This window comes from Vespula pensylvanica, chromosome 1 (assembly GCF_014466175.1).
Source record: "Vespula pensylvanica isolate Volc-1 chromosome 1, ASM1446617v1, whole genome shotgun sequence".
Lineage (NCBI taxonomy): Eukaryota > Metazoa > Arthropoda > Insecta > Hymenoptera > Vespidae > Vespula > Vespula pensylvanica.
This window is the reverse complement of record NC_057685.1, coordinates 16756222-16780141: the sequence shown is the minus strand read 5'-3', so window position 1 is coordinate 16780141 and position 23920 is coordinate 16756222. Positions and strand designations below refer to the sequence as shown.

Sequence of the window (23920 nt, the reverse complement as noted above, 5' to 3'; positions counted from 1 at the left end):
ATCGTATTTCAAATAATCTCGAATATCGCAAATTAATCTGATAATAATAATATCTATACATATACTCGAGTAAGAACATACCTGACTATTACTTGTACGTCGATACGAGAAAACGTTTCTCGTTGGTAGGAAACGATTCGTTCTGGAAAAGCGGCAACTCGTCTCGTTCGATAGGCCGTAAACTCGGGTTTTACTATAGGCGATCACACCGTCGCGCGTTTACATACCTACGGTAGAATTATCTATCTACACACAGACATCCACACATATATATATATAGACATAGGTGTGTGTATATATATGTATATACTCATATATATATATATATATATATATATATATATATCGAACGGCCTCGTTTAGCGTTTAATGCGAAGACGGACCTTCGTTATTACAAAGGATAGGAATGGCTTTTGAAAATAGTGCGAGCACGAAAGGCCGATCGATGGCGGTGTGTTGCACATCTGTACATAGAAAAGAACAGGATAGGAGCTATGCAAAACGCCAAGCGAGAAATGAAAGTGTGAAAGTGAGTATGCACATATGTGTATGCAAGTACGTGTTTGCTTGTGTGTGTGTGGCCAACGTGTGAAAAAAAGTAAAGAAAAAAAGAAATATACACGCTCGTCTTTCTCTCTCGATAATATTTCCTTTCTTTTTTTTTTGGAGAGGGTGAAAGAGAAAGAGGAAAGTAAATTTGGATCTTTTTCTTCCCTCTCTCTTTTATCGCGATAAAAAGAGAGATCTAACGACGTTCGAGAGACGATATCTCGTTAAAACAAGAGAAAAGTTGAGGTTCATTGATCAATCCTTTATTTTGATCAATCCCTCGTAATATTAAGCGTTTCAGTAACGAATCGACTGATACTATCTATCAGAGACCAACGAATTCGATCACCAGGGATTTCTTTCGATCGACAATTTTCATTTTACGATGCTTCGATCCGATTCATACGTCGGTCATTCTTCTCATAAAATTCTCTCGTTGGATCGCATTAATAATGCGTTGGGTGATGCGAGAGAACGTAAAACTCGTTCAACGACGATTAAAAGTTTTAAATGGATGTTGAAAAAAAAAAAAAAGAAAAAATAGAAAATGTCGGATCGAAGGGAACTACGTCACGAAAATTCCATGACGATGTGGTAACGGAGGGTGGATGGGAGGAGGTAGGTGGAGAACGATAAATGGGTAGGATGAATGAAGTCGCAATTTTTCGTGACGATATCTGGTCAATTCGAATGGAATATCGAATTGGACGAATAAAAGGAAAGAGAAAAAAAAAGAAAGAAAGGAAGGAAGAAAGAAAAAAAGAAAGAAAGAAAGAAAGAAAAACAGGTAGAAAGAATGAAAGAAAGAAGAAGGAAGGAAAGAGAAGAAAAGAAAAAAAGGAAAAGAAAAGTAAAAGGTAGTTACACTTTGGAACTTTGTAATCTCCAGGCACGGAACGACGTTCGACGTACTTACTTACTCGTAGGCAGTGCTATTCCCAACGAAGGAAGTCGGTTTTACTCGCGACTGCTTTCATTACTTAATTTGCCAACTAGATTGGATCGTTCAAGCTATATCCGTTGATCTTATATTACCAATATCTCTTCTTATCTAATAAAAACTCTTCTAATGGGATTAACGTGAGCGATGAAAAATTGAAAAGTTGAATGATTAAAGAATGGAAAAAAAAGGTTAGTAAGGGAAAATCCTACGATCGATTCAGCTAGAAAAATTAATTTAACTTTCGTTATTTCCAAGTGCGTACGTACTAACGTAAGATTAATAATGTTAATCTTAAAGAGAAAACTCAAAGAGAAGCAAAGGACATACATCATACATACGTACGTACGTACATATATATGTACATACATACATACATAGTGGCGTTTCAAGCAGTAGCTTTATCACCTAAAGCTCTCCCTCAGGCTCGCAACAAGGTGACCCAGTCAACTCGAGGAGAGATGACAGAGACGAGAGCATTGTGAAGGCCAGGATCGGCGGTAATCGGCGTCTAACAGTCTCTCTCGCTTGCCGGAGATGAGATCGAGAGGGAGAGAGGGCCCCCTCGCGCGAATCCATCGCAGACGCATTCCCTTCTCGGAGGATATGTCCTCATTGTGCTCGCCCCTTAATCAACAGCTCCCTGCCGTCCTCCGTGGCTGTTCGATGCTTATTGATATAACTCACCCTCCAGCTTCTCCCTCTCTATTTCTCCCTCTCTGTCTCTCTCTTCCTCTTTCACCTCCTTGTTTTCTCTATCTTACTCGCATAACCCAGCACCTTCGATCACCAATACTATATAAACGGCTACGCACACGCGCAATGATCCTCTTCGCGAGCTCCGCTTGCTATGCATTTTTATTTAGATAAAAAACTAAAGCCTTTTAATTCTCCCTCTCTTTCTGTCTCTCTCTCTCTCTCTGTCTCTCTCCTTTTTTTTTATTTTACGTAAATAAAGATACATCCCTTCGTCTTCTTTTATTCGTTTTCTTAAAAAAAAAAAAAAGAGAGAGAGAGAGAGAGAAGAAGAAAAAAGAGAAAAGAAAAAATCCCAACCCATAGAGAATTCTTTAGTTCACCTTTTAAAAGACGATCACTATGAGAAGTATGAAGCAGCAATTTCGGAGGGCAAGTATACGACTTCGTATAAAGCGATTTCACCGCTTATACGTAGAGATAGATAGAGGTACGCGTGAGACTCGTAAGCGGGTAACGTGGCTCAATATGGCGTCCCCGGCGCCCACCACGGGGTATTTGCATGACAACGGGGGGTGAAAACGTACGTGTCCCCTCTCCCACGTACTCCCTAATTAGCCGGCGCCACATACCGGCGCGGATTAACGAGAATATTGCATTTTTAATAGAGTTCGCCCTATTCTCTCCTCCCTTTTCCACCTCTCCCAACCCCCCAACTCCCCCTCCTTCCCTTCCTAGTGGCAGCAGCAGCATCGAAAGCATAGATGGAGTGAGGCCACCCCCCAAAGGCAAGCCATGGTGCTCTTTTCTCTCTCATACTCTCTCTTTCTCTCATTCTCTCTCTTTCTCTCTCTTTCTCTCTCTCTCTCTTTCTTTCGCTATCTCTCTCTTCGCACGATCGGAAACGCTCGAAGAGAGCGGAACCGTACCAAGAGGGAAGAGTATGGCAGTGATTTCAACGACGATTCGTAGCGATACGCGTCGTTGCTTCCAGAGAGAGTATCGGCCCGAATCCCTTTGATGTTCCTTTCTCTTTCTCTCTCTCTCTCTCTCTCTCTCTCTCTCTCTCTTTATATATATATATATATATATATATATATATATATATAGTAAGAGACGAGGTGAAATAGAAGCTTTCTCGTTAATGCGATTGATCTTACGATCGTCCGCACGGCCGGTGATATTAACAGCAACGAGAAGGTGCAAATCGTCGTCGAAAGGCACACGTTCTTTTTTCACCCTGTGTTCATTCATCTTAACGCAATCGCTTTCCTTGGATATTGCCTTTTCATAATATTGCGAGAACATAGATCTTCTAATAAGGAGACTCGCGACCTATTCTCGAAAGGGGCGTACGCTTGAAGTATTTTCTTTTTCTTTCTTTTTTTCATTCTCTCTCTCTCTCTCTCTCTCTCTTTTCCTTCTCTTTCTTCTGTTTTATTTATTTTCTTTTTTTTATTTTTTTTTTTTTACTTTTCTTTTTCTTTGCTCCTTTCCTTTTTTCCTTTTACGCGAGGGATCGATTTAGACGTTCAAAGAAAATACTATGCGCTCTTCCCAGGAGGGGCGCGGGTGCAAAGGGGGTGCAATGGCGCTGCACCAGGGGTTTGCCGGTTCTCTGCTTGTTCGTCCGGCCGACTAGCTCCGCTGATTGCTCTTGCATCTTTGATGACCTCGTCCAGACAGAGTAGAAGGGTGAGGATCGGGGCCACCCCTGCGCGGAATGATGTGTAAAGAGTGAAATGTTGAGATTGATATTTTAACAGACGGATTACATAAGAAGGGCACGAAGGACGTGGTGATTTTCTCATGCAAACAGCTCGCCCTGATATCGTACCTACGTCCTCCTTGGTTTACCGTCTTACCCCAGGATAATCGACACTGAAAAATTCATTTCTCTTAGTATCCATAATATTTCTCATTCTTTCGTCGCTTCCTCTTCTTTTCCTTTTTTTTTTTTCTTTTTTATTTATCCTTTTTCTATTTCTTTACTTTTTTTTCCTTTTTTTTTTTTATTTTAATTGCTTGCAAAACTTTTCTCTTTATCTTTTTTTTTTGTTTTTTGTTTATACGCTTTCATTAAAAAATACTATTCGTCTCTCTAATCGAATTCTCTTTCGCTTGCTCGTGTTGCAGATTCACGTGAAACATCGTTTCTGACTGAATTGCTTCTGAAAAATGGTGGCACGGATGGTAAGTAAATGTTGTTTTTAGTATACTTTCATAATTTATAGATACGCGATTACCCGGATGTAAATTTTTCGAAATCGCATTCGTCGTCCTATAACATTCAGGTGTGATGCTCGTGTCCAACGAACGAACGTATGAATAAATTCGTTCGTTCAACTCATTTGAAGATAATTTAATAAATGATACTTATGGAATTTTACGGTCTACTCGTAGAAACAGAAGATACATATCTTCTTCTTCGACCTCGTTTCTATAATGATAATCAGCAAGAAAAATTTTCATACGAGCATGCTCCGAGTACTAACGCTGTTCCATTTACCATAAACGTTATTAGTAATCTACTTAAGTATGTAAGTACCTATGTGACTTAAATACATTTATTATGTCCAAAATTTCTCAACATTAAATGCAAAATACGTCGTAACGAATTATGATATACCTCAAAAGTTCATTTCCCCTGCGTTGTAATTTTTTTCAATTAAATTTAATCTTTTAACGTTAAAATCTATATCAATTATTCTCTAATAATGCACGTTAGAAAATATATGTAAATTTCTTTGAACGTTATCCTCCGTTAGAACTTCACACGAGTATCGAGACATAATTTCGATCGTATCGCGATCGGTAAAATTTTGATCGGTTTGATATAAAGGGTGCACGTGCCGATGAAAAATTGTATTGAAGACGTGGTAAATATTACAGGATCTCATTAAAAACGAGCGCTTCGACGCGTCCTCGAACGCTTAAGGCGTATATTCTCTGTCTTTTTCTCCCTCCCTCTTTCCCCTTCTTTCTCTCTCTCTCTCTCTCTTTCTCTCGATATACTCGTACTCTATTTACAATCTACTACCTACTATTCATCAATAAATTACCGAGAGCGCGTCGAGTATTCGTCCTGGCCGAAAAATTTCAACGTTGTCGATATTTATGACGTCGCGGACGGGCTTATGCATAAATCACTTCCATTTAATTGATATTCATTCTCTTTAATGATCCAACCGGAGCACCATGTATCCTATAGGATATCGTTTCACAGTCAACGATCGACAAATTATTAAAAATAATACGGCTCACGAAACTACGGAAGATATTTTCCATTCGACCTTTCATGCGGTCGCGTTTCTCTTCTTTCTTTCTGTTTTTTTTTACCCTTCCTTTTCTTTTTTGTTTCGTTTTTTTTTCTTCTCCTTTTTTTTCTTTTCATTTATTTATTTATTTATTTATTTATTTATTTATGTTCATTTTTATTTATTCTTTTTTTTTTTATTTTTTACTTTGAATAATACATTTATTCGTCGAATACAGAGAAGTAATAGTCGTTGCCTATCGTCCCGATCCATCACGAGGTCCTTCGTGATCCTGGCTGATCTCCGATGACTGATCCTCTCTTCTTCTACTTCTTACAGACTCTCAATTTCTCGCTGAGAAATCGTCCGCTGAAAATGGGGGAGCGAATTCGATATCAGGGCATTTTTTCTTTCTCTCTCTCTCTCTCTCTCTCTCTTTTTCTCTCTCTCTCTCTCTCTCTCTATCTATCTCGTAGGCAATTACTCGCTTCCGCGCGATACGAATCGGATTACCGAAAGGTTTTGTAAGCTGATAGACGCTGATAAATGATACCGTATTGACGAAGATGCCTTTCAAAATAATCTAGTCTAATTCCTTATTAACCGTGCGTCTTTCACGGTGATACATTTAAGGATCGATGTAACGTATCGACTGGATGACTAATTAAATTGAAAAATAAGCCTTTCGAATAAACTACGAGGATATTCGATCTATACCAGTTTATCAATTAACAAAAACCATTCCAAATTAATTCTCATACTTTAATAACAGATAACACAAATTTAAAATTCAAAGCAAATTTCTTTTTCGTAAACCTTACATTACATTAATGTTTATAATATCCTTTCAACGCGGATAAGTACTTATATATGATATAAATGACATTAAAAAAGACAAAAAGAAATAGAAAATAATATCGATAATGTCGAATATGATCGAACGACTCGTTGGAAAAAAAAACATATCCGTTACTATTATGCGCTGACCGCATAATTTTCATCTCGTATTAGGTAGATATAGCTATGCTCAAAGTTGGGGGTATGTAATATCGAGGACGGTATGACGAAGGATGGATTTGCGGTCGAGAAATGCCATCGAGAAGCAGCAACGTCGAAAACCGGCGTCGACGAAATATAGTCGTGCTGGCAATCAGAAACACATTATCGGACGACCGTCTCGTCGGTAATACGTCCCGCTGAGCACGGAAATATATTTCGCTTCACTATACCCGCCGCTACTACTTCTCTCTCTCTCTCTCTCTCTCTCTCTCTCTCTCTTTCTCTCTCTCTTTCTTTCTCTCCTACTCCCGAGAATTCCTTTTCGAGGATCCTTGATCCACCGCTTTGACCGAGGGTCATCTCCGTTTCGCCGATAAATAAAAGTCGCAAAATAAGCGGTCGATCGCTCGAGAAGTAACATTTTCGATCGAATAAATTCGATTTTTCTTTTTATATACAAACACGAATTTCCATCTCGCTTATCGCTGATAAAAGTAACTTAAGGAAAACATATCAGAGAGGAGAGACTATTTTATACATATTTCATACTTTGTTTTATATGTCGTTTTAATTTTCTAAAAAGATTTAAATCTTTAAAAATCAAATAAATATATATATATATATATATGTATATATATATATGTATGTATGTATGTATGGTTAATTTAACGCGTTAAATTTATCTCAACGTCGATTTTCGACGTTAAATTTTGTTGAAAGCAAAGAAATATAATCTTAACTCTCTGTTTCTACTTAGCTACCTCCTTCTACTTTTCGTTCCGTATTTTCCTCGCACTCCGCGATGAAAGAGAGAGGTAGAAGCGACTTCTCGAATATAAGTTCCCTGTGTCCCGGCGCATTTCGTCGGCCCTCTCTTGCTTCTCGCGTCACTCCCTCGTAATTAATCATTCCTCCTCCTTCCCTCTCCCTTTCCACTTCTGGTCTCTCCTCCTCTGGGCGTCAAACGGAGGCAGTATGGCCGCGAGAGAGCAGGACTCGAGGAGTGAGAATATCTCTCTCACTTCTACGATACTTCGACATGCTTCAGTATCGAGAGAGAGAGAGAGAGAGAGAGAGAGAGAGAGAGAGAGAGAAAACAGACGTGTTACGATTATCTACGATACCTGATTCAAAATTATATATTGTATATACATAAATACAATTACTCCTCCTTCTTTTTGTTCTCTTTTTTTCGTGCTTTCTTTTTTATCCAAAAAAAAAAAAAAGAAAGAAGAAACAAGACAAAAATCTTTACAAAAGCATTGTCGTCGCATAAAACAAACGTATTCCCTTTTTGATATCATTCTTATCGTATACGTTTCTATTTCGCAGGTAGATAGATACATAACCGTATACTTTCATACGAAACATGCAAATCCATGTATCGTAAAAGCATACAACGGTACGCACTCGAGGGTACATAAGCATGCATTGAGAACCACGAAGCATGCCGACGAATGGCCTCGACTAACGTCTGAGCGACGACAAGAGGAAAGAGAGGAGGAGAAGAACGAGAGGAAGAGAGGGCCTCGAGACTATCGTGGTTTTCGTTGCATTCGCTATGACCAATGATCGCCCGTTCTGGAATGCTTATTCATATCGTAGACTAATGTGAATACCTGACCATTTTTAAACTCTTTCGAGCACCGTGATCAACGTTCCTTCTTTTCTACCTCTTTGATGCCGCCCTTTCTTCCGGGCCCCTGATAAATTTATCAATTCCATGACACCGTTATACATCGTTTGACCGTCGTCGACCTTCGTGGATCTTTAGAAAATTGCATTATTTTTGTCGCATGAAATGGTAAATCGAGAGAAACACACACACGTTTCCAAACAATTCTTTCTTCGTACGGTCTTCGAAGGATTTTGTTGGAAAAAAAAAAAAAGCTAAGAAAGAGCAAAAGAAAAAAAAAAGAGAAAAGAAAAGAACAAGCTCCGAGACATTATCAAATCGGTCTATAAATGAAATACAAGACTTTAATAACAAATCTCGAATCCTCTTGTACCTTACGCGTCCCTATCTCCCTTTCTCCCTTTTCGATCACACCCCGTGCACCGACAGCGACATTTCTCCGTGGGATATACGTCATTCGTTGATTGATCTCAATAACAAAAACGACGGTATTATCGCGAAGCGAGTTCCCTAAAAGGGAGGGGAAGAAAAATAAAAAAAAGACAAAAAAATTAAAAAAAAAAGAAAAAGGAAAACGAAAAGAGAGAAAAAAAAAGAAAAAAAGAAAAGCTAGGCATCGAAGGGCCGTAAAAGAGTCGGCGAAACGATGCGGTGGTCTCCGTAGAATTCATTTTAATCATCTCCACATTCCCTTCGTCAGGAGACTCACCTTCCGGCCACGGAAGACAGAACGACGACGAGCAGGGGACTCCCGACAGGGGGCAGAAGGAGCAGCACGTACTCCTCTTCCGTATCTCCGTTTTCTTCCCCTTTTTCCCTCCTCCTCTTCCTTTTTTTAATTTTCCAGTCTCTCTCTCCGTAATCACGGCACTATTACACCCAAACGTTTTTAATGAATCCGTCAACGATTCTTTCTGCATTTCTCTCTTCTTCTCCATTCTCGCTCTTTCCTCTTTCTCTCTCTCTCTCTCTCTCTCTCTCTCTCTCTCTCTCTTCCTCTCTATTTTTTTTTGTTCTCTCTCTTTCTCTCGTTGTTTTCTTCTCTCGTTTCCGTGTACTTCCTTCTACGTTTCGTTCTTTCTAGAACAGCGAAGGTCTGCGAATTACGAGAGCACAATCTTACGTGCCTCGGGCCACGAGAAAACTCCTAGCGACTTCGTGAGAAAGTATAAGACGCGGATGGAAGATAGGAAAGACGGGAGGAGAGAAACGCTTGGAAAGAAATGGTACACGGAACGTGGTGGAGATTACCGGGATAATATTTTCGAACTGGGAAAACGAACGCTAAGGCCGGCCGCTCGAGAGACTATCTCGGAAAATAATTTCCTCTTCCTACTGGATAAAAATACGGCACACACTCGACGCTCCGAGTCGATTTGTGGTTTACTAGATATTTACATATTAGGTATATCCGAGTAACGTCGCTTAAGAAAAACTCGGACTTTTTTCTCATAAATCTCTGTCGAGAAACGACAAATATCTCGCGTTATACCAAACGTGAAGAAAATAAGAATAATTCGTGCATTTCGATGTTTTGCAATCATCGCCAAGGGAAAAATTCTTTCGCCATGGCACAATGCTACTCGTTTTTATATAGATATAATGCAAACTCGTCGATGCATATCTGTCTAAGTATTTAATCTATTCTATCTGTTCGAAATAAATTTCTAATTCATTAAATCTCTTCTGTTTTTTTCCTCTCTCTCTCTCTCTCTCTCTCTCTCTCTCTCTGTCTTTCTCTCTCTCTATCTATCTATCTGTCTATCTATCTATCTCGTATTCCTAACCGTTCGAAAAATAGTTCGAGATGCTAGAGAATACCCGATAAAAAGAATCCTCTTCTCGGAATATAAACGGGAGCGGCTCTTACGATCCGCAAAGTTTCGCTCGTTCATCTGCCCAATCTACGTTGTCGATTTGCACTCGGGAGAGCGGAAGTGGTGCGTTCTTTATTTAGCGTCTGCTATGATCTTCGCTCGGTCTGATATCAGAAGCAATGACTACGTCGAGAAAGATAGAGAGAGATAGAAGAGGAAAAGGCAAGGCACGAGATCCGTGCTGCCTCAGGAAGAATTGGTAGAAAACGAAAGAGAGAAAGAGAGAGATAGAAAGAGTTATAAAGAGGGAGAGGAGAGAAGAGGTAAGGAAAGAAAACGAGAGACGATGGTCGACCGGACCATTCAAAGTTCCCAGGAGGCAACAAAGGGCCAGCAACGAGCTGATCAAATTATCCAATTCATTTGGACTGGCGAACGAGTGAGCGAATAAGTGCTCGCCGTTACCAAGAGGCCCACTTCAGATTCTTCGAGTACCATCCTCCGCCGGCTCGCTATGAGACGATCCGTCCAAATTTATGCACGTTTCTATCCCCAAGGAAGGAATACCCTTAACCACTTCGCAAAATCTTTCGCGAGAAAGATTCTTCATGGTGGATCCGACGTACAAAGGAAATGGAAGAAAACAATAAAGAAGAAAAGGAATAGGAAATGTTTTACGTAAATAGTTGGATAGATACGTAGATAGAAACGTACGTACTTACGTCTCGAAGGAATATCAAAAATTATCTATAATCGAACGCCTAACGATAAACTGTAATAATAATAATAATAAGAAGAAGAAGAAGAAGAACGACTTATTTCTTCGAGCCTCGAGTTTTAATCAGCACGAATCGCTAACCGAAACCGATCGAACATTGATTCGTCGTTAATAGCTCGACGCGATACGGATCTAATCTTAAGAGAAAGTCATTTATATCCGCTCTCTTTATCGACGAATGGTAAGAAGAGAAGGGTGAGGAGAAGAGGCTGAGGAAAAGGACGACAGTAGAGGAGAGAGTAGGCGAGGCCGAGGGAGCCTTCGAAAAGGGGGATGGAAGCACCGCTGATAATGTCACCGAGACGTCTAAATGCACGGCGCCGGCACATTTGTTTGCGAAGTCGCGTAGGAGGAGGAAGAGAAGGAGGAGGAGGAGGAGGAGGAGGAGGAGAAGCAAAATGAGAAGGTGGAGAAAGTGGAAAAGAGAGGAGGTTGAAGTAAAGTCGGTGAGCTCCGATTTATCGCCATCTGCCTAAAGACTTTCGACCGTGGCAAAATCGTCGGATAAAATCATTTGCCCTTTCTACCATTCTGTCTCTTTTATCTTTCTCTCTTTCTCGGTAAAAGAGAGAAAGAGAGAAGAGTCACATTTCTTCTAAATCGAAAGACCGTCGGAAACTTCGAGTTATCGATCTTAAATATGATGAATAAAAAGATGATCGTTGAAATATCCTGTCGTTATCGAAACTGTGTCGATTAAGAAAATAAAACGATCGTAGGAGTATCGCTTGCGATGAGTTCGCTCCCCTCAGATTTTTTCTTTCTCTCTCTCTCTCTCTCTCTCTCTCTCTCTCTCCCTCTTTCTCTTTCTCTTTCTCTTTCTCTTTCTCTTTCTCTTTCTCCTTTTCGCAAAGCTCCCTTCTCCTCATATTTAATAACCCACGCGCATACACACGTCCGCCAAGGTCCACGTACGGGCATTAAACTCCGGCGAGTGCGGAGGTTCGTTACGTACAATGCACCGCTGATTGACCAACCAGATCCGCCCTGAAGTGGCGCACGGTTGCCGTCGTGCAATATCGGATCACACCGTTGCCCCAATTGCGAGAGCTCCGGTATCTTCCTCGCCATTTTCGACGCTCGATTCCTATGCTTTCGTCGATCCCGAAACGAAACACGCGGCCCGCGACTAGTGGTACACACTATATGTACGTATATGTACAATCCGCGATCTACAATCTTCTTCAAAAAGTTATAAACTACATAGGTATCTATCTATCTATAGCAATACGAACGATATCACGTTTCGACGATCGTTGAATTTTTGTTCGCGAATGGTATTGAATGGAACGTAAAAAACATTTCTCTTATATTCTCGATTGCTTATCGTTAGTCTTATAATTAAATTCAAATCTGATGATTCAAATCTATACTTTGAATTTCTTATATCGTATACATTACTTCTCGACATTTATTCGTTACTCGAATCGTATCGATCGAATATAGCAAGTAAGCAATTTGATCGTACGTACGTACGTACGTGCATACATACATATGTATATACATACCTGCGGACGTACATACGTACGAATATACACATACATATGTTTTAAATTACTCTTCTCTCTACAACGCGATCTCTTCTTTTCTTTGTTATATCAACCGAGATAGATTCGGTCGAAACTTTTCTATCAACATAGATCATTCCATCCGAGTCGATCGGAACTCGATCTCCACGTGTGTGTCTCGTACGAAAAGTGCGAGCGAGAGGAAGATGGGAAGGCAAAAGAAGAGAAGGCAAAAGAGAGAGAGAAAGAAAGAAAAAGAGGAGAGAGAAAGAGAAAGAGAGAGAGAGAGAGAGAAAGAGAAAGAGAGACGAGCGGGGTAAAAGGCAAGGTCGAAGAACCATAAATAAGGGTACACGTCAGGCGGCGATAATTCGTCTTCGGCGGCTCGACGCCTCGAGGGCCTTCTGCCTTCCCCTTTTAAAATTATTATCGTTCACCGAGCGAGTGAGCGAACGAGCCATCGAGGATGGCATGGCGAGAGAAAAAAACGGGAAAGCGAGGAATCGTTGGATGCAAACAGCTCTCTTTCTCTCTTTCTCTCTCTCTCTCTCTCTCTGTCTTTCTCACACACATACACACACACACACATACACATACTCTTTTTCGAGGCAAGTCCCCCTTCTTCCTTCCCCCTTCTGCTATATTCGCGCCCGTGAAAAATCAGTGCGGTTCATTAAATTCAGAGAGAATGGCGAAAGCACCACTGTCGAATACCCCGACGGTACGCTCTTCCCTCTTCCCCTTCCTGCTAAATATTTATGAACGAGGAAAAGCGTGAAGCCGAAGCGGCTTCGTTCTCAACGGGGTGTCCGATCTGGACGATGACCGATTCGTAAACGAGTACGAGTCCAGCTTTCTTTGAAAACTTCATTTAAATCTTCCTGTAGTTATTTTATTATAGATAAATATTATACTTTGCCGCAAACAAAAGTGAAAATTTTTGTAAATGATTTGATATTATGATGATATTACGTTTAATGGTTCGTAATATATCCCTGACATTGAAAACCAATACCGACGATATAATTAACATTTTAATTACTCAATTATCTCAGTTAACAGTATCGATAAAGTAATTATATTCGTGCTCACGTACGTGAAAAGGATTTACTTTAAAATAGGATAATATGCAAAGACGATTAAGATATATATATATATATATATATATATATATATATATATATATATATAATATCAATACACGAAAGTTATAGTTACAAAAGTTAAATAGAAAACATGGATAGTTATTCGTTAGTTTATTGAATACTTTCCTACATAGTTTAACGTAGAACGAATTAAATTGCATTATGGTTGCTTTGGGACCACTGTCGTAATCAATGTTTTGACACGACGTTAAGCGGGACATCGAGTGGATGGCGAAAAGCTTGGTGATAACGAAAAGGACGATATCGGCCAAAGGACGATAACTACAACGACGACGACGACGACTACGGCGACGACGACGACGACGACGACGACGACGACGACGACGACGACGACGACGACGACGACGACTACGACGTTATGTTAGGCTGTTTTCCAAAAGGGTGCCGGAGACGAGGACGTACAAGGGGGATTGGCAGATCCCAGGGGTTTGGGTAACCAACTCGTGAAATTCAATTACCGAGTCCGCGGGGCTGACTCTCCCGGTGAGGAACATGTGCTCGCGCGCGCGAGGGTGGTCGAAGGGGTGACGTCGACGACGGCCGACCCGAAGGAAGGAAAGGGGATGCTGAAGGCAGGGTAGAGAGGAGGGGGGAGAGAAGGATTTGAGTGACAGGAGAGAACGAGGAGGCCCTAACTCTCTCGCATATCTAACGTCGAATCTCTCTCTCTCTCTCTCTCTCTCTCTCTCTCTCTCTCTCTCTTTATTTCTCTCTTACTCTCCCGAGGAAACAGAGAAGGGAAGATAGCAAAATTGAAATTGTATCTATCGGTGCACGCGTACCATTGTATACCAACGGTGAAATACTTTGGGCCAATGATCTTCGAGAAAGTATCTTATCTGCGAGAGAAGAGAATTTCGAAGATGGCGTAGGGTTTCTAACGGTGACTCACTACATTTGTTAGAATTAAAATCTTATCTTTACGTGTCGGGCGTTTTCGCAGGAAGAAAAACAAGAAAACAAGAACAAAAAAGAAATGGAAAGAAAAAATGAAAGATCGTGGAAAGAAACATACGAAACGAGAAAAATACCAAAAGAAGAGAGAGAGAGAGAGAGAGAGAGAGAGAGAGAGAGAGAGAGAGAAGTAAAACACAAAGAAAAAAGAAATAATTGCAAGAGATCGTTAAAATGAAACAATTAAAATTACGATCAGTATTTATGATCAAAAGATTTCTTTGAAATTAACGGAGTCTTAGTATGACGTAAAAAGGATCTAGGAACTTGTTCGTAAGATCGGCAGGACGTAGTGCCGTAAATCGGCCGCTGAGTGGACGTCCTGGTACGCATCGGTTTCATCCTCGAGCGAGCAACGATCGTTCCCCGATGTTGGACGTACGTACGTACGAGACTGACAGAGCGGAGGCTTTGCGTTCATTAGCCGGCTATTCAGTCGAACGGACCAACGGGCGAGGGTGGATTCTGACTCCGGTGGCTGCTGGAATGCTCGACGCGTTACTCTATCCTCTCTCGCACATAATTACACGCGCCTTTCTAGACGCAACCCAGACATGTACAACGTGAAGTCGTACCACTTCACCCTAAGCCCTATGAAAATGATACCTTCACGATCTATCCATTTCCGCTGTATCACCGAAGAAGAGAGAGAAAGAGAGATCACGTCGCTCGAGTATAATTTTAACGATGAAATCTTTCAAGAATTTTCATCTTCCATACACAGACACATTCTAATATATTATCTTATCTCTTTTACTTTATAATTTATAATACTTTCTAATCTTATCGCTGAAATCTTTTGTACGTGGTAAATTTACTGTAACTAATGAAAAACATTTACGTATGACTCATTTGGGACGTACGTATATAAATGCACGAATGACCATTTCGAAAGTGTCTCGTTATCGTTGGAAAAATATTTACCGTCGTTTACTCGTTATATTATAAGTTTTTATTTTAAGTTTCCATTCCTAAACCGTCCCACTGCTGTTTCTATTTTTCTACCTGCTTACGTATACGTTCCAAACGTACAAAAATTCTCACGCATCCTTTATTTCTTTTCTCTCTCTCTCTCTCTCTCTCTCTCTCTCTCTCTCTCTCTCTCTCTTTTCCTCTCTTTCCATCTGTTTCTATTTCTGTCTCTACCTCGCACCCTTCCTCGACGAAATCACAATTATTTCCGGATTGTTTCGAGGCTCTGTGACGGTCAAGAACAAAAAAGTTTGGATCATGTTTTACGAGCATTCTTTTTTTTATTATCCTTCTTCGTGTAATTCTTTCTCGTTGTAAAACATTGAAAAGGGAGAAAAAAAAGAGATAAAAAAAGAGATAAAAAGAGAGAGAGAGAGAGCGAGAGAGAGTGAGAAAAAAAATTCTTACTTTTATTCGATCTATGCTTTTAATTGATACAGACAAGCGTCTTTTATCGCACGATAGCTAAACGTTTAGAAGATTCATCAAGAAACGATATACCGTATCGACTGTATACGTCAATCCGGATCTGCCACGTCATTCTCATGATATTACAAGAATATCAATTAACTCTCAACTCCTGGATTATGACGGAAGCGAATAATCTGTCCACTGATGTGAAAGTACAATAGAGACTCTCCATTCCGAGATCATGATTTTTTCCGAAACAATTCCGTTTCTTCAAAATCACAATCGTTTTATTCGGTTAAATCGATCATGGGGAAGAAACAGAGAGAGGTAATGATAAAAAAAAAAAAAGAGAGAAAGAAAATTATAAAAAAAAGAAAAAAAGGGAAGCAAGATTGTAAACCATAAAGCGTAGATAAATATTTCGAATTTTCTTAAGAACGAAGCGATTAATGATCAAAATATGTATTTGTGCGAGCAAACGGATGCAAACTCTGAGACTGCCGAGTGGGATAATCGATGAGTACTCTCGAGCTTTCTCTCTTATTCTCTCTCTTTCTCTTTCAGCTTAAGTTTCTCCGGAGGAACACAATGCGAACGCTAAGTCTTTACCCGAGCGCACGCTCCAAGTTTTTCTTCCTTCTTCTTCTTCTTTTTTTCTTCCCTTCGACGTTGCAGTGAGAGGGAGAGAACGAAAGAAGGGAAGATGGATGAGAAGGAAAGAGAAAGAGAGAGAGAGAGAGAGAGAGTACGCTACTTACGAGGGCAAAGGGCCAAGGCGAGATGAGGGGGCCGACACATTGTCTGCCGATTCTTCGAGGATGACTGGTCGTATTGAGAAACCGGAATCCCGAGGAACACTAATATGGCATAACTCGGGGCACTCGCTGTGTCTAAAGCTTTTTCGAGTCGAAGGGCATATCCCATAGTCTCGAATCGTGAATTCCAACAAAATCGTGATTAGATTTCGCGTCGATATTAAAATATCCGTTCTTTTACGGAATCTTTCAATGTATAGATAATGTGTATATAGCTATATACGATAAACAAGTAACTAGTATAGTTGATAACATATCTTATGTATTTAGATACGTATATCTACTAAGAAAAATTTGTCCAATCGTTCCATGCTCGTTTGATCTATGGGAATATATTTTTCAACGAAATATTTTCCAAAAATTTCATCGAACCAAAATCCCGTGATCTCAAAACCAACTCGATCAAAAATATATCCCGTTCTCGACTCGTCGTGGAATCTCGATCTTGGCGGGCTCCGTCTCTTCGACGGGAACGTTCCAATAAAAATATTTCCCCTTCGTCTTGTATGAGAAAGAGGAGAGGAAAGGTGAGGAGAGGGTATCGAGGATTTTCGTCAAGAACGACGCACCGTACGACGGGAGAGAGAGCTCGACGTCGAAATATAATAGATTCTTCCGACGGAAGTATTTCACGATAGGGAATCATCGTAATTTCTTTGGAAACTCGAATGATCTCAAAAACTTCTTCGGAATATACGAATAATTAAAATAAGGAGAAAAAAGAACAAGGAAAAGAAAGAAAAAAAAAGAAGAGAAAGAAAAGAAAAAAAATGAGAGAGAGAGAGAGAGAGAGAGAGAGAGAGAAAAGAAAAAAGGCGAAAATTCGGAGAAACAAAAAGAAATATATATATTTGTAATGTTTGAGATTAATTTAACGCAGATTCGATAATTTCAACTTAAAAAAGCATTTTTCGATCGATCGAACATATTGATTACTTCTAATTATTATCGTTAGATCGTATTATATCGACGATCGGTAAACGAATAATACGAACGAAAAGAATTCTAGTTCCTAGACGGAATTCCATAAGGAGGTTGTAATCGTTGGAAAGGAGGGGTGGAAATGAGTGGTGTGAAAAGTGCAGGAATAAGAGAAAGAGAGAGAAAGATGCGGAGAACGAGAAGATGGACACGGACGAACGGAGGTAGCTATGCCGATGGAACGCGAGCAAAAAGTCCTTTTCCAGCGGAGCTTCTAATAGAGGCACGTGACGATGCACTATCAGCGACCTTTTCGTTCACCTTCTTCTGGTCCATCATCTTCCACTACCTTTCCTCCAGCTCCTAGGCGAAGAGCGGTATACCCGACTCGTGCGCCCTTTGTCTCGGCGGACGTTCATCGTCGAGATCCGAAGGGGGGAAGAAAAGAAAAGAAAAGAAAAGAAAAGAAATGAAAAGAAAAGAAAAGAAAAGAAAAGGAAAAAAAGAAGAAAAAAAAAGAAAAAGAAGAGTATATAAGAAGGAAAGAGAGGAAGAAGAAGAGAAGAAGGAGAAGGAGGAGGAAGAGGAGGAGTGCGAAGCGTTTCTTCTCTCTACGGTGTTCGCGTCTTCGATAATTATTATCCGTTGCAACGTCTCGCAACGTCTTCTCTCGTTCGTCGCGAACGTGCAATCACGGTAATAGTGGTTACCTTGAGAGAGAAAGATAAAAAGAGAGAGAGACAGAGAGAAAGACAGACAGAGACAGAGACAGAGACAGAGAGAAAGAGAGAGTAGTTACGTGCTCGTTACATCAAAAGGGACAAAACCAATTCGCAAGCCAGAGTGGAATGATGAAGAACGAATACGCATCGTTAATTAATAATAAATCACCATGGTACGATGACAACGTCGAAGTCTCGAATTCTCTCTCTCTCTTTCTCTCTTTCTTTCTCTCTCATAAAGAGAACGAAGAGAGAAGAATTCGATCAAGGTACAGAGGAAACAGCAATAGCAGAAGCAAAAGCAAAAGCAACAGCAGAAGTAGCAGCATGCTCTAGCAGCTACGAGGAGCACCGTAAAATTGCCGTGAGAAAGCACCGAACTCGTTCCTCTTTCGCGTCCAGGTACTGCACGTGCGAGTAAGCAAGCAAGCAAGCAAGCAAGCAGAGCAAGCAGAGCAACGCTTATGCCCAAGGCGCTGTACAACTCCGAAGACCAACTACTCCACCTTCCTCTTATTCCTGCTCAGGTAGCCGTCGGCTACGTCGTCCTTTACTGGGCCCTTCTTCTTACAGGGTACGAAGCCTGACGACGACGTGGACGATGTCGAGCACGATGGATGCTGCGAGGAATTCTTTCACAAAGGATTCCGCCTGTTCCTCGTTCTTCTCTCTTTCTCTCTTTCTTTCACCCCCGCTACCTTCCATCCCTCCCTCCCTTCTGCGATCTCATTCATCGGCATCGACTCAATGTAGATTTTTCCCATAGGTAAGCTTTTCGAAACGCGGTCCGGAGACCGACCTAAGGAGAACGGAGGGGTGCTCGAGGTAAGAAGACACCCCCGCGGAGAGGTGGTTGTTGGTGGTGGAGGAGGAGGGAGGGAGGAAAAGGAAGGCTGCTTGCACGCAGCCTCCGGAAATCTCTACTTACACCCGCGAGACTGAATGCTCCTCCTTCCATTTCTTTCTTTCTCTCTCTTTCTCTCTCTTTCTTTCTATCTATCTATCTATCTATCTATCTATCTATCTATCTATCTATCTATCTATCTCGATCTCTCTCTCTCTCTCTCTCTCTCTCTCTCTCTCTCTCTTTCTCTTTTTCTTTCTCTATCCTTCTTCTCTTTGTGTCGTTATTACGGACACGCGATTCACAGTAAATCGGACCGACAGATCGGATCTACTTGCTTCTCCTATATCTACTTTTATCCTCTTTCTTCCTTTACTTTGTTCCCTAGCTTCGACATCGTGTTTTCTCTAGAACCTTAGTACCTTATCCTTTTCCTTTGTTTTCGTTACAAAACGAAATTGTCTTGTTCTCGAAATTAACTTACTTACGAAAATAGCAATACCTATATATGTAAGTATTGTAATACATGCATACATGTAAATCACGATTTGTAAGATATTTAAGATTATAACGATTATGATTATTTTTATTATTAATATTATTACAAATTCTACACGATTGTCATTACTTCGTTATACTATCGTATTACTTTTATCGTATACTCGAATTATTCCCTGACGACAGAGAAAGAGAGAAAGAGAGAGAGAGAGAGAGAGAGAGAGAGTTCATGAGAAAACGATCTTAATTTCTAAAGAGAGACTTCGACAAGTTGATCGAAGAATGTTCTTAAGAAGGGAACCCTTCCGTACTCTCTTTCCTTTTTTCCTTTTCTTCTTTTTTCTTTTTTTTCTTTTCTTTTTCCTTCGCTCCAGAATCCATCCGGTAGTCTGAACTCCGATGTGTATTTTGATAGAGGGTAAGCACTATATTTGTCCATCTTGATTCGAGGTCGATATAACGTGGAGAAAAGCGGAGGACGCCGTTCAGAGGGACTGAGGAGAAAAGGGTGGGGAGAGGGAAAGCACTTCGATGGAGAGATAATGGCGGTGTATGTGGACTACGTGAAGGGTTGCACACGTCCTCTCTCTCTCTCTCTCTCTCTCTCTCTCTCCCTCTCTCTCTTTCTCTTTCTCTTGATATAAAGGGTTCAGCGCCAATGGAACTGTTTAATTTGGGCTTTGTAAGCGAACAGGAGGGCAACACAGATCCACCCCATACCATACCCTTTCTCTATGTGCTTCCGTCGATGCCATGCGGTTGATAATGTATTTCGATTTCGAAGAGATAGCCGCCAATTACCCAATACCGATCTCTATCTGTACTTACCTCTACGACTTGCACAAGGGATAATTTAGGATGCATCATCGTGAGAGTGGACTATCCTGTTTTCATTGATCCTGGCAATATTATTCGTACGGAAGAAAAAAAATTGTGAAAAGGGAAAAAGGAAAACTACCCTGAGGTAAGGTATTCTATTGGATTTGGTTTTTGTTTAAATCAGAATGGGAGGTGGTATCTTGAAACTTTTTTTTCTTGTGAGAACTCTGTATATAATACATAAGTTTAGGTATACATATATATATATATGTGTGTATATATATATATATATATATGATAATTTTTAAATACATATTATACTCACGTTTGGTATAAGAAATAGAAAAAAATGTGATTTTTCTCGATCCTACATAAATAATAAAATATCTAATTAACAATGTGTCAGGTGATTTTCAAGATACCAATCTAGCGATACTGACTATGAAAAAAGGTCTGATTTCTGGATTCGTATAAGAGCCTGTTACGAATTTCGTCGGGCACTCGCATAATCGATTACGCCGTTCCCAAGCTAAGTTACACATTTAACTACATTTTTCTCGTCCATTCTCTCTTGTTTACCGCGCGTCACAGAAGACACGTAAAGAATTCAAGTTGGATTCGAGCGTGACAGTGCTCGTGAATGTGCGCGCCGACCTTTACATAAATTATCATATTTAAAACGCGGACTCGAAAACGCGCTAAGGAACGCCATGATGCGAAACGAATTCTCGTAGATGCCTGTCGTGTCCCACCGCACAAATTACATTTACGAAAGACGTCGCAGCTTCGTCCGTGACGTTCCAAGTTCGCCGCTAAACGAACTACAAATTTCGTCTATAATAACGACGTTTCCATGAACCTCCAGTTCTTAATATAAACAAGAAAAAAAAAGAAACATAAAAGAAAAGTTAAAGAAAAAAAAAAAAAAAAAAAAGAAAAAGAAAAAAGAAATCCAAGAAGTAATGTAACTATCGAATTTGAGATTATTAGATCCTTTTTAACCAAAAAATACAAATACGTACATACATGGTCGACATATTTTTCTTGTTCGTCTAGACGCATCGTAATAAACAGAGAGTTACTTGTAACGCAAATTTTTTAATTAACATTCGCGACCAAAGTAGGTATACAGCAAGAAATTCCTTTCAACAAGGTTTTCATCTGAGATTCGACACTCCCGTAAGTCTATCAAGCGATCTTTCTTATAAAAGGAAGACATCGTGTGCTGGTAATGCGAGCCAGCCGTTTATTAATAGCCGTTTATAATTGATCATTTTACGTAATTAATGGGCAGTTAATTAACGTCGACATATTCGGAAGACGCATCACCGACGGAATGCAGGCGGAGCACCCTTCTCGACGATTTGACCTTCTATACTATCTCCATCCCTATCTCTCTCTCTCTCTCTCTCTCTCTCTCTCTCTCTCTCTCTCTCTCTCTGTCTTTTTTTCTCCTTCTTTCTTCGTCTCTCTCCAACGATCCTTTTTCTTCGAGATAACGAGAACGATCGATCAAAGCGACTCTTTTCAAATCTGGAAGTCGCTAAAGTTTCTTCTCCGAGCATAAACGATATCTCGTTTTCAACCGGAACAAACTTCTACGTTACGATCTATACGAGCGCTAATTATAACTGCGTCCTACTTGCTATATGATAAAATGTTACAATATTGCGTTCCCGTTGTCTAAGATAGAAGAAAGCATTTATTCGTTTGATAATCATATAATTATTTCGAGAATCTTCGGGTAATCGTATAACGATGATATAAAGAGTGAAGAAAAAAAAAGGATCGAACGATTAAAGAAATGTATCTTTTTCTTTCTCTTTTTTTTTTTTTTTTTTTTTTTTCTTTCAGATTAACACTCATCCATTTCATGAAACGTATCGTTAGAAGAAGTGATCATTGTTAATTTCATGGGTTCGGCCCACTTTTGGCAAGTGGCACGATTCCCATAGTTTCCTCGTCAGAAAAGAAGTTCACCTGCTACCGAATGCGTACTGATCTCTTCACCTGTTGCGTATTGTTGCTCTCGAGGCAACCCGATTTGCACGGTGAATGCACTTACGACCGTCTATCGAGGGCCGTATGAAAAACGCGAGGTGCCACGTTACAGAGAAAGAGAGAGAGAAAAAGAGAATGAAAGAGAGAGAGAGAGAGAGAGGCACCCCTCTTCCCTCTCCCTTTTTCCCAACAAATCCCGCCTTGAGAAAAGACGAGCCGTGAATGCGCACGCTCGCTCGCTCGCTCGGTTGTGCGCTCGCGCGCGCGCACGCTCCGTCTCCTTTGATCGCGAATTCTATTAGAACTCCATACAACTTCCATACAACTTACTTCCTACCGATGAAAGAAGTCCCGATTGTGTCTCCGTTGTTGACTCTGAGGAAAGCGAGAAATTGACTGTACTCTACCTTAGCCTGGACTCCTTTTTATATCGACATAAACCTTTTGCGGATTCACGAAAAACCGCCACGTGGCTAATCCGTCTTTCATACTTTTCTGTTTTCTTTTCTTTTTTTCCCTTTTCTTTTCTTTTCTTTTCTTCTCTTCTCTTCTCTTCTCTTCCCTTCTCTTCTCTTTTTCTCTTTCATTACAAAGCGATGAAAAAAAAAAAAAAAAAACTTGTCCTCCGTGAAAAATCCTACTATCGGCGTCAATCATTTCGAGTACTCCAAATTTTTTTGTTTTACCATTCTTTAATACCGTGTAGTTCGTTATTAATTGATTTTATATTTATTTTAATTATATATCATTGTTTCTTTCTTCTCTTTTTTGTTTTCGGTTAATGTCTTGACGAACACTTAACCCTTTCAACGTCTCATTCCAACATAACAAAAACACGATCGTTTCTGTTTGTAAACCCGCTTGTGATATTTTATCATGCGAAAAAAGAAACAAAGAATATTTGACGTACGTTTTACCATTTAATAAAAATCAGTTTATAAACATTCGATTCGTCCTTTTCGTTCGATCCACCCTTTCAAATCCTTTTCGTATTCATCCCTCGAATCATACGAGCGACAATTACCTCACGTTTTACACTTGATTTGATTACATTGCGAAAACGATTCCTCCTTTTAAACGGGTGACATCGAAACGACTATCGTAGTTGGTTTCGATGAAATATCGCGGAGAAAGTTTTGCCGGAACGCTTTTCACGAGTTTCCATGGTGGGACGGAAGAGTGGGATAGAACGGGAAGGGAACATAGAAACGGAGAATCGCTATGCTGCCGTTTCCCTTTTGTCGAGTTTCGAGGATATCGCCCTGAAATTTCATTGGAAGGCAAAGTTATAACCGATCTTTGGCTTTCCTCGTTTCGTCTCGATACCGAGAACGGAGATATCTAATAAAATCTAATCGATTTGTTAGTTCAAAAGGAAGATCTTGCGATCTTTAAGAAACATCGTTCCCGTTCATCGAGATGCCTATCATTAGCGAAGCGTGCCACGTGTTTCTAATGGAATTTTTGAGGTAAGCTAGAAGAATGTCTATTTGTTTGTGTGTATGTGTGCGTGCGCGCGCATACCATCGCATATAGATATGTGAAGGAGAGGGAGAAAAAAGAAGGAAGCTTCAAAGATGGCGCGACGCTGTCTGGGGCCGTTTTTAAACCTCAGGT

At 40.2% G+C, this 23920-nt stretch overlaps 1 protein-coding gene across 7 annotated transcripts in view; it reads left to right on the top strand.

Annotated features, from left to right (window-relative positions):
* Positions 1-23920, top strand: part of LOC122633903 (transcription factor SOX-2-like) — a 305138-nt gene that overhangs the window by 158779 nt on the left and 122439 nt on the right. For all 7 annotated transcript variants that reach the window (XR_006328237.1, XR_006328238.1, XR_006328241.1 and 4 more), the window contains one exon: positions 4322-4378. The gene's annotated coding sequence lies outside the window, so the exon portion shown is untranslated. The remainder of the gene's footprint in view (positions 1-4321; positions 4379-23920) is intronic.